This window comes from Eublepharis macularius, chromosome 2 (genome assembly GCF_028583425.1).
Source record: "Eublepharis macularius isolate TG4126 chromosome 2, MPM_Emac_v1.0, whole genome shotgun sequence".
Classification (NCBI taxonomy): domain Eukaryota; kingdom Metazoa; phylum Chordata; class Lepidosauria; order Squamata; family Eublepharidae; genus Eublepharis; species Eublepharis macularius.
Genome location: NC_072791.1, coordinates 123,153,938 through 123,175,622, shown reverse-complemented (window position 1 = coordinate 123,175,622; position 21,685 = coordinate 123,153,938). Strand labels below are relative to the sequence as shown.

General features: G+C 40.4%; 1 protein-coding gene across 4 annotated transcripts in view; it reads right to left on the bottom strand.

Moving 5' to 3' along the window:
• The window catches only part of DENND2B (DENN domain containing 2B), a 233,650-nt gene that overhangs the window by 168,861 nt on the left and 43,104 nt on the right, over window positions 1–21,685 (bottom strand). Inside the window, exon 2 of one of the 4 annotated variants that reach the window (XM_054970816.1) lies at window positions 17,644–17,734. The gene's annotated coding sequence lies outside the window, so the exon portion shown is untranslated. Of the gene's footprint in view, window positions 1–17,020; window positions 17,238–17,643; window positions 17,735–21,685 lie in introns of those variants that run through there. The other 3 variants (XM_054970815.1, XM_054970817.1, XM_054970818.1) reach the window with 3 other exon arrangements.

The following is a 21,685-nucleotide window of genomic DNA, read 5'->3' as shown; positions in this document are numbered from 1 at the left end:
CACCAGGGGACTGGTAATCCTACTTGTTGTAGGTGGCAGATTGACAGAATGGTCAAGTCACAAGGTAGTTGTGGCGGGGGAGTGGAAAGGGAGCTTTTCTTGCTTAAACAAAAGTAGAATTAATTTGAAAAAATGTAAGCGTGATGATTGCAGAGTTCTGATCAGCGTATTGTTCTCAGAATAGTTCTTGAGCTTGGTGGTGTCATATATAATATCTCTTCTTAAAAGTATATTCACAGACTCAATCACGCCAACTAATTTTCCACACAGATCTTCACTAGAAGAGTAAACTCTCATCTCATCCACACCAACACAAGATTCACACATGCCTTTCCACAAACCTTGCCTGACTACAATAAGATAATCTCTCTGTCAGATATACAGACCAACCCAGGCTCTCACACAGTTTGCCTAATTTAGATAGAATTAAGATCTCAGATTTCCACAGTTTACCTTACTTAACTAGAATAAAACCCCTTTCAGACTTCCACAGTTTGCCTAACTTAATCAAAATGAACACTTTCTCTCAGCACAATGACTAAAAAGTGCGGTTCAGTCTGTCCCCTATCATCCAATAACAGCACACCCCATTCACCCACCCAGCCCCCTTTCTTTCCTCAGCAGACTGCATTTAAACTCACAGCAACAAATATCAAAAACACCACATGAAAAAGCCGAAATAAAATCTAAACGATATACTTGCAAAACATTACAATCACTGTTGCACAATAGTAAAAGCATACTATTTAAGGATGACCAACCAAACAGTTGCTCTTGAAGTTTTCTAGGATGATTTCTGTTTACTAATGATGCATGACAACTCCCATTCCTGTTATGACCCAGTGCTCAAGGCCAAGCTAGAGATGTTGGAGATCCATAACTGGATCTGTACTCTCATTAAATTTCTTACAGCACTATTTACTTTGATAATGAAAACATGGAAAAACATGTGTTTTCCTTACCCAGGCAATGGCATCAGAAGAAGGGCAGTTTACATTAAGAAAATGTTGTAAGGAAATGGCTAACCCCTCTTGCCCAACACCAATCCACATCTCCTCCCACAGTTTAGGGGGTGGGAATGCAGTTTAGGGGGTGGGAAATCCAATCATGAATCTTGCGCAACTCATCTAGTTCGGACCTCCACCTACAGAAGAGATAGTTTAAACAAACTGGCTTCACGATGGAGCACAAAAAACTTCATAATACACACAACGCAGGCTTTCTGTCACCTTGAGACTTCAGCCATGATTTTACGTAAAGTGAAAGTGGCTGGCAGGAGGCTTCTCTAGGCTATGTTGTTGTGACATTAGCCAATTCAGCTTCCTGGCAAGTGCTGTTTGGAAGTTGAGTACATTATGATTGTGAGCTGGAGCATGCATCAGCTTTTAAAAAGTACAATACAAAAATGCAAGCTATACATGCGGTGTGGGTCTCCATTCATTCAGAATGTATAATTAGCACATCACATAGCTCGCACTTCCTGTCCTCACTCCCAGTCCTCTCTGCATTGATTCCCTCAGTATGTACAAACTATGCATATACATACCTGTACCTACACATGAATAGACTGTATTCAAGCAGAACCAATCAACACATGGAGATCAGTCAGTGATCAGGTCACTATGTATGATTCCACCCCACTTCCCAATAATGACAATACATGGATCCCCAGGAACTGGATATCATACTGCCTTTGAACAAGGATGTGTTACCCTGAAAAGGCTAAAGTGTGAAAGGAGAATGCAGATAATCTTTTAAACATGGAAGTATATAAAATATTTTAAACTTGAGCCAAGGAGTCTACAGCCTTTGGAAACTGCTACTGTAGAACAATCATGGGGAATTTTTAATTGCAAGCTGGGATTGATTGCCCTTGGCTTCAGTTAAGCCAATCACTTTCTTCCAGCTGGTTCTAAATCTCCAGGAAATACCAAATGCCTCTATAACAGGCCCTACTTACACAACACAACAACAGTGTTTAGATTAGTTTTCTACTGTCCATCCAAATCAGCCAGCAGTAAATGAAAACCAGCAGGGCTTCTAGCTCTTAATATGTGTTCTACTAGAAAATAAACAGGACAGTATAGTAGAAAAACAAAGACCAGTCACAGCATGAATGTCAAGTCTGACACTTGTATTAAGTTTTCCTTGATGTCTTCCTGTAAGAAGGATTAGAATGTGCTGGTGGTGGTCCGACTCCCCCAGAAATATCATACGTTGACTTCTTCACACACTTTCACTAGTTCTGACTTTGGTGCAGTCCACAAGTACAAAAACTAGGTAGTATTGTGTCTGAAGGCACTTCTCTTATAACGTCTGTTATTAGTTTCGGCCACAAGCAAGTGCTCATCTGCATAGGGCTTGGATTCTTGTATCAGGGTTCACACTGGGCTCTCTTTCTGAATTATTCCCTCCAAATGGGCAACTAAGCCCAAAAATAAAGCCACTAGGCGCAGGATGAATACAGGACTCTGTTTTACATACCTCAATCAAAAGTGAAAGATAGTTTGAATTAGATAGTGTCAAGGCAAAATAAGCTCGTGTGTCCTAAAAGGGAACTGAGCTACTGAGGCTACCTACATACTAAGCCCTTTTAAAAAGTCAGGGAGTGAGGCCAGTTCACTCAACAATTTGAGGGCTTGGGATATGCCCACTCTAACATCCCAGTAAACTGGCTTATAGTCTTTTAAATGGGCTGGATTGCAGTCCTCTCCTTCTCTAAGCTCTGCAAGCAGTAGTTGTGGAAAGAGGATGGTCAATTCCTGACTTCCAAATAAATGCCAGGCAAGAAAATTGAGCTGATGAGGTAGCCAGGGCAAGGGGTTAACACTCAAAAGCATTGTATCTCATTGCCATAATCTGCAGGTTGACACATTCAGCAATATCGTAGCACTCAAGAATCTCTTTGCACTCTCCTGCCAAACAGGTAGTTGGAATGAGTTTGGGAAGATACAATAATTTTGGGATAGGTGCCCAAGCTCAAGAAGCTCGAGATATACGAGACTGAGAAATAAAGTAAGCTTTTAAGAATGCAGAACCCAACTGGAAGTAGGAAACACTCTCATGCAGGCCCATCCAAACGTTACATTTTAGAAGTCTTTCATGTACAAAGGGGAATAAAGAGGGTTTTTTAACTTGATAAATGACAACCATGGGGTACCCCAGTTTGGAGGAAACATCTAGTCTAGGGGATGGAGTTAACCTTTCGGCGCACACGCGCACACACAGAGAGAGAGAGAGACAGAGAGAGAGACAGAGAGAGAGAGAGAGAGAGAGAGAGAGAGAGAGAGAGAGAGAGAGGTTTTGCTCTGTTCAGGAAAAAAACAGGTTCCCAGTGTGTTGCCTGTAAATTTTTCACAATGGGCCAAACAAAAGCCTCAACCATCTGAAGCCAGAAAAATGTTGTGGCAGAATTTTTAAAATCCCTTTCCCACACTGCAATCCCTATCTAAATCACACTCACATCCTACCCAAAGAACGAGTGAAAAGCCAACTTAGTCCTTCAAGAACTAAACTACTTCTTACTGCATGTGTGAGACTCAAGAAGAAACTAAGGACAGGCACAACTGGCAGGTATTTCTGGTTGCTTTTATACATATGAAGATCCCCATTCTTTTTTACAATACCATCCTGAGCATGCTTACTTTGATGTGCCAGTGAATTAAATTATACTTACTTCCAAGTAAACATGCACAGGACTGCAGTCAGAAGCTGGTAGGATTTGAAAAGAGTTATCTGTCCAAACGTCACTGAACCAAAGCTTAATGTCCTTATCCTGTCTCAAAAAAAGCTCTTGTTCTTAACGATAGATGTTTTGCTGGAGTGAAACAGAAGTCTCCTGTAGCAGACATGGGAAAGATCCACAGCTGCTTATTGTCTGTATTTCTTTCAGAGTCTGCTGTCAGAAAGCATGGGGTAAAGCCAGCAATTCGATAAACTGTATTTGTCCAGGAACAAATGGACAGTTCAGTTCTATATTAGTGGCCTGCTAATTTATAACAGTCTTGCACAATCTACACCATGCTATGGGTTGGATGTACAGTGCAGCACAAGGAACCATGGAATGTGTATTTCAAACTGCCATATTTCCTACCATGACTACAGTGCAAGTAATGGGAATGTTGTTAGCAGCACCATCGCATCCTATATGATGGCAAGTGTTTAGACATGTTAAGGGAAATAATGTAAACTTATTCAAAGTAAAAAGGAGAAGCATTGCTCTAAACTGCAAATTCTCACCAAAAGTTGTGTGAGACATCCATATTCAAGTTCACATCAACTTCCTTAGCCCCACTGTTATAACAGTCCAACCTGGCCCAGTATCTCCTACAGAGGCACAAAAAATTAGCAAAGGCATGGTGCCAGTGAGGTGTTTATAACAATGTGAGCATATTGAAAATATTCTACACACAGTGGTACATCTCTGTGGTCAGTTGTTAAGGGCAAATGTCAGGCCTGGAATACATGGAAGGGGGGGTGGTCATTTTTATTCTATCTTTCCTCCAAGGAGCCCAGAGTAGCACAGGTCAGTCTCCCCTCCACCCTTTTATTCTCACGACAACCCTAAGAAATAAACTATGTTAAAGGAGGGTGGCCCAGACCTGGACAACCCAGGCAAGCCCAATTTCATAAGATCTCAGAACATAAGCAGGGTTGGCCTTGGTTAGTTATTGAATGGAAGACTTCCAGAGAAGACCAGGGTTGCAGAGGCGGGCAATGGCAAACCACTCGGTTAGACTCTTGCCTTGAAAACTCCAGCAGGAGTAATCATATATCAGCTATGACTTGATGGCACTTTCCAGCACCAAAAGAGGGTGATTGATAGGGGTATGCACCAAAAAAATCTGGGTGATCCAAATCTAGGTTTAATTAAAGGGAAAAATATGAGATTCCTGAAATCTGGGTCAGATTAAATCCTGGGTTTAACTGGCCATCATTTGTTATGGGGAATAATGTCCAGGGGGTTGGGGATGGCCTGACGCAAAAGCAACCTATTGGCAGGGCTCTTTTGGAGCTTGGACAGGAGGGGAAACCTCCTCCTCCACACTGCTAGCCTCATGCTGCTCTCCTGAAGCGGAGGCATGGAGCTTGGCAGCTCCATGCCTGCTCTCTTGCCACTACAACTGCTTGCTGCAGCCAGATAATCCAGCCCAGCAGAATTCAGCTCCCAGATCCAATGCAGGGGCCAACCAGGGCAACTGGCAAAGCCAGATTATGCCGTGTCAGCCCTGTGTCCTAGGTTTCCAAGATCCTAGTCCAGGGGTCCCCAAGGTGACACCTGCCAACACCTTTCTTAGCATCCAGCAAGTGTTTTTAGAAAGTGGACAGGACCACATGGAACTTGGCTTTTGATTGGCCACTGGAGATCTGGTTAGCTTTGAAGATTAAAAAAAAAACACTGCTGCGGTAGCAGCTGCCACCACAGCACAAAGACCTTCACTGAGTAAATTCTGCGTGTGCAAGAAAATATTTTTAAACAGTATGTTCATTTTAAAAGACATCCTGTTAAGAAGAGCTTCTCTCAGAAATACTAAGAGTGACTATTAGAATTATGCATAACCTCGCTCCCTGACATTTTAAGGTTGGCTCCACCTCCTAGTTTTTTCCATCATGCCTAAAAATGCAAAATGGCTGAAGCTGAACTATTGCAAAAACTAGCTACAAAGAAGGCGAAACACTCTATCACACCTCCCAGGTTCTCCTAGAACTCTCTGGGTGGCAACCCAAGCCCACAATGGATGCTCATTAACAACACTTGTCGAGGAAGAAATTTTACAAGCAACCTGCATGCTGCCTGTCTTGAGTCAGCCAAATCTATTAGTTCTTCCATTTCTGAGGCACTAAATTTACTTTCAATCTGGATCTTTTTTTAAAGTAAAATCTGAAATCGTTTTAAGATCTGTACCAGAAACCTAAATTGTAACAAATGTGTGTGAAAAATGCCAGAACTTCATCTACTCGATGCCTGTTCCAAGAGCCTGCTTTCTATCACCACAGCAACTGATGTCAGAAGTTCACCAAAGGAAACAGGCCAAAGTCATACAGGCAAGAACAGAGATCAGTGATTAGCATTAACAGACCCCTCCACACACTGCTTCCATTGTAAGAAACAACTATTCTATCTGCTTCAACTCTCCCAGCCCACTGATAAACCCCCACTAACCCACACCTGCCTCATAATTCCTAAATGCTTATTCCCATAGTTGGAAAGACCATGAGCTGAATACTAGTCTGCTCTCATCTATGTACTTCTGTGGACCTGGAGAAGTCTACAGATGGCCTTGCATATTAAATTATGCTTCCTGTTTGCCCCAACCACAGTATACAGCACTCTGTCTGACCCTGGCATTTTAAATGAGGGAAGGCTTTTCTCAATCCTCTTCTTATAACGGGTTTAGCTTCGCTAGTAGAGAAAGATGAAAGCTTGCAATGCTCTTGACAAATGACTGGGCTAGGCAGATGACAAACATCTTCCAGTTTCTGACAGCACAATCCTAAACTGAGTTACTCCAGTCTAAGTGCATTGGTTTCAATGGGTTTAGACTGGAGTAACTCTTCTTAGGATTGCACTGTTAGTTATTTAAATTAGCATTCTAGCATTGTTAAGCAACCATACTAGGATGAATCCAATTCATTTGCCTGGAACTTACTTCCAAGCAACTCCATTTAGGGTTATACGCTTAGCGGTCATGTATCCATAATACTGTCCAACATACCTACTCGCTTCAAAAGTGACCGAAAATGTTGCCATTTAACTGTCCAATTCACTTATTTCATTCATAGAAATGAGGCAGCAGTATGACCGGCCCTGCTTTTCTCAAACACTAGCCCATTCCTACCAATGAATACATTAGAGTAGAAGCTCTGTCACTAACTACATTTTACTTTGGATGTCTGTAGCTCATCCAACAAGGTACCATTTTTTTCCTGAATTGGCTATAAAAATATTATGATTTAATCATGTTTTTCATTTCCCATCAGTAATATTATAGACACACAGGTGTAAACTACATTTAGTATGCATGAATAAACATATGGAAATTATATTGAAGAAGTACTAGAACTGTGCTTTGTGTTATTTGCTAGGTAAGCTATGAGAGGCAAAATTTATATCCTATGCAAAACTAAATGTGCCTAAACCCATAGATTTCAGTAGGCTTAAAAATATCTAGTTAGTCATCAACCAAGGAAACTTTAACATTGCCCCTATATATTTGTCATATTTACAAAAGCAATTATTCTGAGCAATTTAGTTTCAATCTATCCTAGCAATATGTCATTTACATTTGTGAGCAATTTCTGCATTCATTCTGTTGTACATTTATCCTTGTTTTCTCAAGTTTCCCAGGAGAAAATACAGATTTAAAGGAATGGTTTGTTGAGTCTCTCAACTTCACATCTCTATGAAAGTAACTCATGCCCACTACAAAGTGATAGCGAAGTTATCCAAAATTTGCCACCCCAGTGCTAGTAGAGAACCACTCACAGGAGCCTACAAATACAGATTTATAATCAATACGATTTCAAGTGCATATGCTACACAATGCTTATATCTATATCTATATTGGATGACTCGCTACTTCAAGGTTTTCAAATCAATTTATACATCAATTTCACAGAAATAAAATAAGAGTTCAAAGCTGTGTATTCCTCCTTGGTTTGTAAATTCTCCAAAATTAAAGCAACAGTGTTCCTATTAACCAAGTCCCTACACACCTTATCACTGTCTTTCTCAAAATCCTGTGCTACCGTCGAATTCCGTTTAATACGTAATAGTTGTCCAAAAGGAATATTCATCTTCAGATGTTGTGGATGTAATGACCCATATTCAAGGTATGAGTCTCTACTTGGTGGTCGGATATTGGAGGAACAAAGGAAGAGGCGCCTTTAAGGCGCTTTGGTAATTGACATTCTCCCTCTTTAGTTTGGACAGGCATGGTCATAAAAAATAATTTTTATTTAAAAATAAAAAGCACTGACCGTAACTCATACCTTGAATATGGGTCATTTCATCCATAACATCTGAAGATGAATATCCCATTTGGACAACTATTACGTATTAAACGGCACAGGATTTTGAGAAAGACAGTGATAAGGTGTGTAGGGACTTCGTTAATAGGAATTACCCTCAAAGGGTTATTCAGGCAGCTCTTCAACGAGCTAGAGATACTGATCGCTCATGTCTTTTTGAGGCAAAGACCCAACAACCTATACATAGAATAAGATGGGCTCTTGATTATACTCCATTGACAAATCAGATTTTAAAAATCATAACGTCATTGGCATATCGTAGGGGATCTTAACAGTTGTGAACAGAGCCCTATATGTGGACTTCGCAGAACTAGAAGTCTACAGGATAGCTTAGTCCACGCTGACTTGTGGAAACCAAAAGATGAACCTAGACTCCCTGTTGGTACTTTCAGGTGTGGCCACTGCAGCGTTTGCAGGTTGATTTGGGAGGAGCAGGAATTATGCATTGGGGATAAGAAAGTGACCTTGAAACAATTTGCTACTTGCCAAACCCTCAATACGGTATATGTAACTGGATGTGAGTGTGATTTATTTTATGTTGGCTGTACCATAAGGTTCGTATGCTGGAACATATGTCTCAAATTCGGAACAAAATATTGGAGGCACCTTTAGTTCAACACTTCGTAGAAAGGGCTCATAATGAGAGGTCTTTTAGAGTTGCCGTTCTTGAGGTGGCACGTAATCAATCGGTCATTCTTCGGAGGCATTCTGGATTCATGAGTTGCAGACTGTTAAACCATTCGGTCTAAACAATGAACTTTCTTTAAATTGTTTCTTGTAAATAGATCCTTCTGAATTGGAGTTATAATCTGTTTTTTACAGTGTAAATTGACGTGAGAACTGTTAATGTGTAGGGTCCCTTTAAGTCAAACGGGACGGTTAAGGATGTATTACATAAGAGGCACGCATAGGAACTGGGGAGGCTGCGCGAGAATATACACAGCCACCAGTTCCCTACCTCTGATATGAATAAAATGAACTAATATAAGAGAGCAGCAGGTCGGTATGGATAAATATTTACAGAGTTTAAAGAGTTTGTATTTTTTGTTAAACTGATACCATGTGATATGCATATGTATGTGTTACAGCGGTATGTAATGCCCCCGATGAAGCAAGTGAACGAAATCTGAGCCCTCCAGCCAGCAGCCAGATTGGGCATTAATAACTGTCTTGATACTACCGCATCTAAGTATCATACTTGGAAATACACTGAGGAGATCCTTCAGAAAGAAGGAGGAAGAGGAATAATTATCCGGGACACTGTTGCTTTAATTTTGGAGAATTTACAAACCAAGGAGGAATACGCAGCTTTGAACTCTTATTTTATTTCTGTGAAATTGATGTACAAATTGATTTGAAAACCTTGAAGTAGCGGGTCATCCAATATAGATATAGATACAGATATAAGCATTGTGTAGCATATGCACTTGAAATCGTATTGATTATAAATCTGTATTTGTAGGCTCCTGTGAGTGGTTCTCTCTTAGTACTGTCAGTTTGTTACAGGGGCAGCCATTTTTTGCTTGTTACCCCAGTGCTATTGCCTGCAGTAAGAAAGGGAGGTCTGCAACACACTTGAATATAATATACATGTGGGTGCAGTTCCCATCTTTATCGTTTAAAAATTAGCAGTAAACATTGGAATAGGCTCCACAAGCAGGTGGTGCCATCTTGAAATAACCACCCTCACCAATACCAAGAAGCTGAAGGATCTGGTAAACATGCTGGACCAGAACAGATCTTCAGAGGAACATCAGCTGGATTTCACTTTACACTGCCAAAAGATTACGGTCAACTCTGAACTGGGACTAGCCTTTCCTAATGTATCTTCATGGTTAGAAATGTCTTCTGGGAGAAATGCAGCTTTGGCCTTAGCAACATTATGGTAGAAGTATAGTATTTACACTTTTTTAATGAAGTACTAGCCTGAATTCTTCCCAGAAGCTAAAATGACAAAACTGAGGCTATCGTACTTTGTTCACATCATGAGAAGACAAGACTCTCTAGAAAAGTCTATAATGCTAAGAAAAGTTGAAGACAGTACGAAAAGAGGAAGATCCAAAGTGAGATGGATGGGCTCAATAAAAGGAGAAATGTCCTCCAGTTTGCAAGATCTGAACAGGTTTGTTAATGATAGGACATTTTGGAGGTCTTTCATTCATAGGATTGCCATAGGTCAGAGGTGACTTGACAGCACATAACACACACTAGATTTGTACCATTCCTTGCAGAGCTACATTAGAATGTAGTCTAAGACTTGGCTCCACCTAAAACTTTTGTAGTAGTACAGGGAAATTAACCTTTACATAAAGTGCAGAGAATATTTGCCAAATATACCCTCAAATGTTTTATTTTTTTTACTAACTCTGGGAAAGCCAATTGTTCAGCAGTTTTGGTTTCATGACTACTGCTAAGATTATTTCTTGATCTTTAGTAAGACTTCTGGCATTAAGTATACTGGCTGAACAACAGATGAGTGAATTTTTGGCTAATTAAAATAATATATTTCTGTTCAATTTAATTTCATTTTTATGTACTGAATCTAGGAGTTTGCTTTTATTTTCTGCCCAAGGGAACCAATAATTCATACAAAACATCCAGAAATATGTTTGCCTCCATGTTTCAAAATTCTCAGTAATTTCCCCAGTAATAAAAAGACTAAACAGAAAGAGATTGTGTGCCTGCTGCTTAGAAATCGGGAAAAAGATCTAGAATATTTCAGGGAGTGTAATTTAAATTTTTAAATTGCTTTTTTAAAAGTTTTGAAATGTTTGTCATAAAACAAAACATTTAAACTAAATCTAACATGATTATATATGGTGGGCTACAGGGTTTTTTTGTTTTGTTTTGCAGATTATAAACAAGCTCATCCAGCAAGCTTCCATGGCAAAGAAGGGATTCAAACCTAGGCCTCCCAGATCCTGGCTGATACTCTAATTACTAAACCACAGCAACTCTTCTAACACAATAGCACTGCTCGTGCAACATGGATAGGGCTGGGCAACGGGATAGTTCTCACTGGCCAGTAACCAAATGTTCATGAGGACATCCAAAAGCCCTGAGCATAGTACATATGCATATCACTTAACCACACAGGCTCAGAACCTGAGTGCATGATTTCACTCCCTCTCTTCCATCCATGGATATGTTGTTTGAATAGGGCTAATGTCTCATCTTCTTCCTCCCAAGTTCCTAACGAATTTTCTTTCCTCCAATTCATCTAACTCTAGACTTAGCCCCTTCTCCAAGTTCAACCTCCAGCCAAAAATTATAAACCAACCAGAACTGGAAAAATGCGAAGTCAGAAAAACTCTAATAACTTCTTCCTGGAGCTACCATTTGCACTTAGTTAAAGAGCTAGTGAGAAAGGCAGAACAGAATGTTATTACTTTCTTAACCCTCAGCTCTTAAGCAGAGTAGTGGCAGTTCTAGAGGTCAGCCAATGGTCAAAATTGGCTTCCCTCTTTTTGTCACAGCTTATTGTCACTGTGAATGGCTATAGTCTAGCTGATACTGAAAATCAGTATCAGCTAGATCATTTCTTTTTAAATGCAATTTCTATATACAATGCATTTAATTGGCATGTATAATCCAATCAGGACTGGAGATTCAACCTGAACCATGGTCTACTTAAGGCAAAGATGAATATGACCTCCACACCCTGCAAAAATGGAAGACTAATTAAAATGGTCCACCTATGGAGAGTCATGGCTTCTTCTGGTCCAAAAATGCTCTGGGGGATTTTAGAATTCCCAACATACTCTCAACATACTCAACATACTGTTGAAGATGTGGCAGGAGCTTGGAACATGATGCTCCCTGAAGTCATTGACAAGACTGTTCCTCATCAACCCTCTCCTGTCCTTGGGAAGGAAGCCAGCTCTGTGGTTTACCCTGGAGCTGGGTGACCTAAAGAGGGCAAAAGACACTAGCATAAATCTCGCACTGAATCTGACAGAGAATGCCATTTTCAGCTCCATATCAGATTTCTGCTTGTTTTTTGTTTACTGAATGTTCCAGCCATTGACCTTATTAACCTACACTGTGTAATCCGACTTGAGCCTTAGTGAAAAAGGCAGACTATAAATAATGCAAACAAATAAAAAATAAACAATAATGTATGTATTGCTCTTTCAAACAGTAAAACTGCCACCCTCCCATACCAATAATGAAAGCAACAAAATGGGCCCACCATCAGACAAAATAGGGATTTCTATCTACTGGTGGGATTTCTAGGGACTGTAGGAAAATATGACTCAGAAAATTAACCAAAGATAAAAACTGATGAGGGTTAAATGTTGAAAGCAGCTGAGTGTCAATGAAAGGAAAAAGAGAGAGGTGACATTAGCTTGCGCAAGCAACTGAGAGAAGAGAGATTGGAATCTGAGGTGGATTTCCAGACTGTTGCTGAATTATTGAAAATTGTCCACTTTGGGCAGAAAAATATTGACATGAGGATGCAGAACATGATGTTAAAATAAAGACTCAAGAGTTCAACTCCTACAATGAAGCAACATCAAATGAGGATATTTTAACTGAACCAAGCTTGTAAAATGTGATAGCATCCCTAAAGAGGTATGTCCGTCTTACAGCACCAGAGGGTTTGTTCCTGGTATTCAAGCATAAAGAGCAAGTGGGCTGAATGACCAAATGTCTTTAGCTACTATGTCTGTGGCATTAGCAGGGCAATCAGAAGCAACTCCCTGTGTTTTTATTCTTCTGTATGCTATCACTGGGAACAAAGAAGGAAACACTGGGGGAGAAACAGGTCTCCCTGTAGAGAAATTTCTCCTTCACTAACCCTTATTTTATACACATCCGATCACACACACAATTATCAATAAAATTGATCTGATCATTAATGATATGGTTTAAGCCAAAGTGCTACAGCAGAGTCAACTATATTAAAGGAAGTTCAAAAGATTACTAATGTGTGAGAATATGAGCCTTCAGTTCCTTTCTGTAAAAGCAAAGAATCACCCACTGTCAGCCGGTAGGACAGGCACTGTCTAGATTCAGTTCAGAGCCTCTGCTTCAGAGGAGAACAGAGTAGGACAGGAAAAAAGGAGAACTCATCCTGTACTTTCCAGCACAATGTACTCTTTTTTGGTGTTGCTGTCTAATTTTACTACAACAATACTACAACAATATTTAGAAAGTTATACAGTGCAGTTATACTACAACAATATTTAGAAAGTTATACAGTGCTTTCCCCCAAGTTTGCAAGCCACTACAGAAATTGACAGTAAAATCTGCAACAGTGTATGCTAGGTCAAAATTATCATCATCTCTGTATTTCAGATGGGAAGATGACACTGAAAGATAATGAGTTCCCTAAGGCCACCCAGCTAAGATTTATTTCCTTAGATAATTATACCCCACCTATCCCTCTAACAGAGACCCAGAGCATATTAAAACAAGCAACTCGTTCTCCCTCCACTTTATCCTCACAACAACAGGTTAGGCTGAGAGAGCATGGCCGGACTAAGGTCACCCAGCAACCTCTCATGGCAGTGAGGAGATTCAAATCTGGTCTCGCACATCCTAGTCTGACGCTTTATCCCCTATAACATTGCTCTGCTGGATCAGAACAATGGGCCTTCTATTCTAGCACTTTATTTCTAACAGCAGCTTCTTGAAAGTTCATTTGAGCTGCATGAAGACAACAGCCTTCCCCTGTTCTTTGTCGCCAGCACCTATTTGTCAGGGCTGGCAGCCAAACAGGAAGCCAGGAGGCAGTTTGGCAAGGCTTTCAGGCAGCCTGTAGCAGCTCAACCTGCACTGCACAATTCATTTTCTCAGACTAAGGAATCAGACCACCTGAGACAATACAAGGCCCTTAGTACCTTCTTAGATCCCCTGATCCCACTGGGCTTGGAAACCCCAGTAATGTGCTGCAGTATCTGGCCAGCTGCAATAGTGCTGCAAAGCCTGTGGTTCCTTCTGCCTAGAAGTTGCCTAGGTAATGCAGTGAATAAGGTTTTTCAGCCCGCCTGCCAGTTTCACGTCCCTGGTGGCTTACTCCTGTTGGTGAGAGGTATACTGCTTCTGAACATGTAGGTTATATGAGAAGTTGCACTGATATAATAATCCTCCACAAGTTTTCTACTCAGTTTAAAAAGCCATCTACAATAATGGTCATCACTTCATCTTGTGAAAGTGTATTGCATAAATTAAATTGTGAAGAATTTTTTCCCCTGTCCTGAACCGCTGTCAATCTACATTTCATTTGGTGGACCCAAGTTCTAGTATTATGAAAGAGGGAGAAAAATCTCAATCCTCTTATTTGTAAATGTATAACCCTCTCCTACTCCTCCTCAGTCACTGATTTTCTTTCAATCTTAAAAAGACCAAAGACTTCAAGCCATTCCTGATAAATGTTTTCCAATCCTCACATTATTCTGGTTGCCATTTTCTGAAGCACTTCTACCTCTGAAATATCCTTTTCTGGAGATGGAACAACTAGAAAGATCTACCAGAATGTTAGAATTTACATTGTCAAGTGGCATTGTTTATATGTTCTTATAAATCACTGTGCCCTGTGATAATACTGCCAACTAGTTCCATAATCCAGTTTCACTTAAGTACACTTGTTTAAAAGACTTCAGTATCAGTAACATTCAAGAGCATTCACAGTGCAATCCTAAACTGAGTTACACCCTTCTAAATCCACTGCCTTCAATGGATTTTGAAGGGTATAACTCTCCTTAGGATTGCACTGTAAATTCGCATAAATCCAGCTACTGTGACATAGTTGCATTGTGGATCTGATAGAATCACTGAAAAATAAAGATTGTATCTCTTCCTATCAGTGAGTTCATAAAAGAATATGAACTTCTGAACATAATTTGACACCAACAACTTGATACCAGTTAACTGAACTTTTTAGAAAAGAAAAAGAGATTATTAATGTTTGAGGAGAAAGATTCTAAACAATATATTAACAAGCAGAATACTGCCTTACTGTAGGCAATTATAAACCACTGTGTACATACATACTATGGCACAATTGCGTCATTTAACATTCCATTCCCGTCTGCTGATATTTACCCTCAGTGGCTGAGATAGGGGTACCTGAGTTTTTTGCAATTAACTTTTCTGAAGACTGGATTTTTGTATGGTCATAAATACATGGACAGAAGAAAAAAATCTAACTTTCCTCTGAGCTGCCTTTAGAACTTTCATCCAGTCCATGTTTTCTTTCTCACAGTCATACTAGGAGAAAGTGGAAATAGGCCACCATCAGCATGTCTGAACTATGCTAGCCAGTACACTGAAGCCAATCTGAAGTGTCTTTCATTGTGTAGTGAAATACAAAAGACTCTCTGTTTGAGATGCCCATGAAGGAAGCTAAAAGCTTGTGGTCTGGTCCATCTGTCAAAAACTTAAACCATGTTAAACAAAGGCCTGAGCTGAATCCATTAGCAGTTTCTAAGCTACTTCAGAAACTGCAAGATGGAAAAAGGAACACTTCACCCTTTAATTGCAGTAAGATTTCCTATGTCCCCTTTTCTCCCATCTTCCCTATTGTCTGAACTTCAGTTATTAAAAATTTGCACTGCCCAACATGCAAAGAGCCAGAAACTAACTTGACTCTATATATTTTGCTGAATGGTGATTCTGCTAAATATATGAATTACCTGAATATTTCCAACATCCCACCCCAGGCTCTTATGATAAATGAGGGGAGAAGGCCTGGCAGACTGTGGTTTGACTGTTTCACTGGCCCAAATCCATACTTTCTAACAGAAGTTCAAAGGCGCTTGCTTATTTAAGGATTCTAGCCCATCTTCATACAACTTGCAGGGCAATGAAAACTTGTTCTTACTTGCTGTCCCTAGAAAGAGTAGTCATAAAATCATCAGGCCAGTATTTTGAACATATATTAAGATAATAAGAGTATTCACAGGGTGAGGTTAGACTGTTTGATTTCATTAGATACTGCAGTAGTAAATTATTGCTGTTTTCCAGAGGTTCCTGTATTAAAAGCAAAGTTTGAAGCTCCTGTATTATATACTGAACTATGCATCTAGAATGAAAAAGTAAAATGTGCCTCTACTTACATCTGCACTCGCTTAGAACTTACCATAATAGATTGCATATATATACACACACACTGCACATATTTTGTATTTTAATGCACTTTTAACATACAAGGTTACTTTAATCCTCAAAAGAAATTTATTTTCTATTGAAACATCTTTAATTTAAAACCATATTGTCAGCAACAAAAATGTAATGCAACATAAAAGGTGCAATACAAAAAAAAATGCTAGTGTTGAATGGGTGGTTCTAGTTCTTCTCATTAGGCAGTTTTGGAAAAACAAATTCACAAAAGAAGCGTTTGTAACAAGCAAACAATGCACTCTTCCATTTCAATGCATAGATTCCCACGTGCGGGACTGATGTGTTTGGTTATACATATACATATACATATGTCCTCATTTTAGTGTATTTACAGTGCAATTCTAAAAACACTTTCCTGCGAGTAAACCCCTCGGAACAAGCCTAAGTAGTACTAGTATTCTGCCGAAAGCTTCGTAGGGTTTCTTTCTCTTGTAACCAGCTAAAAAACTAAGCAAACGCTCAGAAGCCAGAAACGAACAAGCCGCACAGCAAAATCATTACCTTAAATGTAATCATTATCACTGCGGGGAATTTAGCGCTGATGGTAATCTTCATGTCTCCAGCAACGTTTCTGAAAGTATCTATCCCTTTAGTTGAAATACTTCATATAAGAAAAAAAAAGAAGTAACTCCAACACAAGAGTCAAGGAAGAGTCAAAAGGATCGATTCCGTCGGGGTGGGAAAAGTCCACCGTTTCCTCCCTGTTAGCTAAAGAAAACGCAACTGCTGGGGCATGACATCATTCCTCAGAGCCTGGGATCCCAAACTCTCACGCCGGCAGTCGGCTCAGGACAAACCCCCCGCATGCACACCAAGGCTGACCGAGAAAAGATCGAGGAAAAGAAAGGGGCGTTTTCATTACCTGGCACATGGAGCACTTCCCTTGCCACGCCATTCTCGGGTTTGTATTTCCCAGACAAAAACTGCGCCTATGAGCTGAGCTCCTGCAAAGCGAGCGTCCTAGGGTCGAGTGCCTGCTGCGCTTCCCGCAACTCCTTCCCAGCACAGATTTCAGGCCGAACGATGGCAGCGGGAGCACACAGACTGGCTGGGTCAGTTGTCATGGCGATCACTCTCGCTCACCCCACGCGCCCGGCCCCCCGCCCCGTCTTTCTGGCAGACTTCCGAGGCGCAGCGTGCCGCCTTCATCCCCTTTTCCGAGCGTTCTGCCCCTCCTCCACAGCTCCCCTCAAGCCCGCCCAAGGAAAGGCACTCTGGTTGCAAACTGACTGTTCGGACTAGAGGAAGGCGACGCCTTTTCGAGGTGACCTCAGATTTAAGGTACTTTCCGCCGAGAAAGAAGGTAGGGGCAGGTTTGGTTGCAAACATTCTGCAATGAAGCGCAGGCCTGCTGCCGCTTCACTGAGGCTGTCGGGTCATCTGCCGTTCAGGATTGGAGAGCGGTAGCTCGGGGGCGGGTTTGAAATACAATAGCAAAGCTAGTGGGTCTGGAAGATTTACTCTCGGGTCAGCTAAATGGCTTACCTAATAGTTTAACTCAGGACGTTGGTCAGCTGCTTAATTTCTGCAGATGTTCATTGTGATCAGGCTGGGTATCCTGTATTCGTTCATCCTTCTGTAATTAAGAAAAATGTGAGAAAGTTATGAAATAAAATGTGAGAAAGGGTTATGAAAGGATTATGAAATAAAGAGCATATAACACTCCAGTACACATAGTTTCAGGTAGGTAGCCGTATTGGTCTGTAGTAGAAGAACAAGATTTGATGTTACCCACAGTTAACCATCTTTTCACTTCGGCTGTGCGCTTGGTTACATGTGTGTATTATTTCAATGTGACTTGGGCATGCAAAGCATATGAAAATACATGCATACTGTATTTTATTGCTGGAAAGTATTTCATCAAAAATAAGCACAAATATTTATGCCCTTCATTTTCCATTTCTTACACTTGTCACATTCTCACCAGGACAATTTGCACAAACTGATCTGAGTATATAAGAAATATTAACAAAAAATGCACAAGCACATCCAGTAGCTGTCAATTTCTGCAAGTAGTAAAGACATTTCTTAGTAGACAATAGTACTTTGAGTGTAATTAAATTTCCCAAGGCAGCCTTTCAAAAATAATAGATTACTGTGGCACTCAAGAGGCCATTCTGAGGTTCATAATTATGGCATTCTCATAAATTGCCACAAATCTCATGCTTTCTGGAAATAATAATCATTCTTTCAAATATAGGGACAATGGTAAACATAATTAAGTAATATTTTGATGGGGTATTAATCAAGAAAAAACTCAAAAAAGAACAGAAAAACTCTGATATTGGTCACATGTAATGTGGCCCAATTCTGAAGCTCTGCTTCCTCTACCTTTCAAAGCCATTATGGGAACATCATGCCAAATGTTCAGGAGCCATGGCTGCTGGTAGATATACTGAGCTAGTCCTCAGCAGCAACTCTACCACACATCATACCTTCTTTACTTCCTAAAGCCACATATATAACATGACTTTGCTGAACAAGCAAGTCAACTAAGTGAGGATACTGAATCATTAATGGTTGCTGCCATAACATTTTAAGGAGCGGGATGGATGAGCTAATATTCTAGTGCAGGTTGGACTGGGGAGACTCAGGTTTAAATTCCCGTTCTGCCCACTGTTCCTCAGCCTAATGTATCTCATGAGGCTGATGTGAGGATAAAGCAGGGGGTGAGAGGATGTTTCTCACTCTGTACTCTTTGAAATGCAGGTAGGATAAAAGCTAACAAATCATAATGCTATTGTATTAGGGCTGAAGCCCTGCTCTGGGATGGTGTGATCCATTATACACTGCAGCATAGGTTTGGGCTGTTAGAAATAGTTTTCTTCTCCCTCTATTAGATAAATAGTATGATGAACGATTTATAATTCAGTTTATAATGCAAAATTAAATTCATAGCAGAAAACGTTCATAAAATTAGATACATGTTGTAATTGTTTTGAAATAAAATTATTACATTAAATATTATAAAATAAGAAATGTCCGTTTTACAATTGTAATGTAAAATTCTATAATGAAGACCTCAGTAAAACATGCTCTGATTTGCACTGGATCTCTTTCAGTATGCACTTCGCCCATAAATGAATTAATTTGCCCAATCCCAGTATATGTGTAAGAATGATTTTAAAATTAGGAGTACAGAATTGTTAATATCTTCTAGACGATGAAATTCATTTTAAGTGCAAATAGATTATATTTCCCATTTCAAAACATGTTTAAATCAGTTCTTGCCTAACTTTCTGGCAGCTCCGCACTATGGCAACTTTGGATACAATATGCAGAAGAAAATAATCTGAATAGAGATGTTGTGGAAACAAAAAAAGTCCTTATTTGAATTTCATTGAACTCAATGGGAACTTTGACATGAATTTAAATGGGAGCAGAAGCAAGTCCAAACTTCTAAAAATTAAGATAGGGCCTTGGAGACTTCCTTCTTTGGAAAGTTAATTGAAGACACTTGCTGAAGCTTTTAAAAGCTCCATATAAAGTCTCAGAAAATGTGCAACGTTCCTGATTTTCCTTTAGGGCTACAGAAGCAATACTCCCCCTAGTGGGAACACAGCACTCCATTCTAAAAAGAACATTTCTAGCCTATTCTTTGTTTGCATACCAATCGTGATAGGATCAAAGGTCTCAAAAGCCTCATAAACACCAAGCATTTTCAAGGAATGCAGACTATTACACCTGTAGTAGAATCTTTCTTATCTGTACTTCTTTAATCTAAACCTTTTCTTTTTCCTTGGGGGGTATATAGTTCTATGGCTCAAAAGATGTCTGCATAGAATTAAACTTCCCCACTTTGTCTAATGTTATGAATGCTACAAAATTGTTTGACACAGTTTAATCATATTTGGATTTTCAAAAATAAAACACTTCATTAACAATTCTGAATCAGCTGCGAGCACTTTGGCTGAAACAGTTTGTTCATTGTTATATCTTCTATATCTATATCAATCTTATACATAGGATCTGTGCATGCACAGGCTAGCCGCGGACGTTCTAAAATGCCTAGAGGTGCGAAGCGCTCGCCTAGCTTTTCTGTATTCTCCCCCCCCCCCCAGGCACAGCTATAAAAGTCGGGGAAAGCAGCTCTCTCCCTCAATTCTTCTTTTGCCGTTGCTGAAGAAGGACATCTTTCCTCTCCACTCATCGGATCCATCATGCTTTATGCAAGTTTGATTCCATGATGTCAAAGGCTCTCTTCAAGAAGTGTTCCTGTTGCAGGATGAAGATGACCTAATCAGATGGGCATGACAAATACGTCTTCTGTCTAGGTGAAGGCCATGACACCTTGTTGTGTGTGATCTGCAAACAGTTTATGCCCAAAGCGCACCATGAAAGGGTGCCACAACTCAAAGCGGCTTTTGGGAAGTCAGCCCTGAAAGGCTCTACTGACCGGATCACGATACCACAGGTAAAGAAATGCAGCATCCAGAACGGGGTCCAGGTTCCACCAGGATGTTTGCCACCTGACATGGCTCAGAAGGACCAGTTGGTTCTACCTCAGTGCCATGTCTTCATTGGTTCCACCTCAGTGCCAGTCAAAGCCACCTGCTAAAAAGGCTAAGCTCAAGTCGAAGCACGTCGATAAACCCTCAGCACTGAAGTCACACAAGAGGAAGAAATCTTCTTCAGATCCAACCACTTCAGTTCCATCTAATCCACCCAAGGTTCCAAGAATGCTGTCTCCAACTCCCAGACATTGCTCTGCTTTGGTTCCATCTCTCTCAGAGGGTGAACTTCCTCAAGTCATCGAACCATCTACCACCATTTCCTCGCTGCCGCCCTTTCCAATACAGCCTGTTGAAAGGCAGAGAGGTTCCTTGGTTCCATCTGATAATAGTAATCAACTGGAACTAGTTCATCATTAAAGACATCATTGGTTCTCCTTCTCTTTACTATGTATATGGATATGAAGGCACACCAGGTACATACCTGCTTCGTCATTACATCTTCCTTGACATATGAACCTTATGTATCAGTTCATTTGCAATCAAGGCAAAAAATGAAGTCTACATTGGTTCCTACCATGGTTCCAGAAGACAACACTGATCCGCAGCCAATGTTTAACAATGCGACATGGCCTCATGATGACTCGGATGTCAGTTCAGATTTGCATTAGAACCATCTCCACCAGAATTCCTTACTGAGGCCTCTGCTGTTTCTTCGTGTGAGAATCTCTGCTTGTACACCAAGCAGGCGAGATCTTTGGAAATTGAGATGAGCTGTTCTGCTCTGACTGCTTCGGATCTGGTCTTCAGTGTCCTTCACTCAGAAGCAGAAGTATTTCCAGTCACGCAGGGGATGCTTGGCCAAAGATGTGTGGTTCAGACCAGCTTCAACTCCTGTGGCATCAAAAAAACTGGGCAATATGTATAATATCAAACAAGAATGGTCAGGTTTTCTCTTTACTCACCTCCCTGCCAATTCTATTGTCATTGAGGGCTAACTATACGAGATTCCTGGCACATGTCCTTCATACGTCAGGTTCCCGTAAGTTTCCCTGGGGTTTAGTCTGACAAAGAAC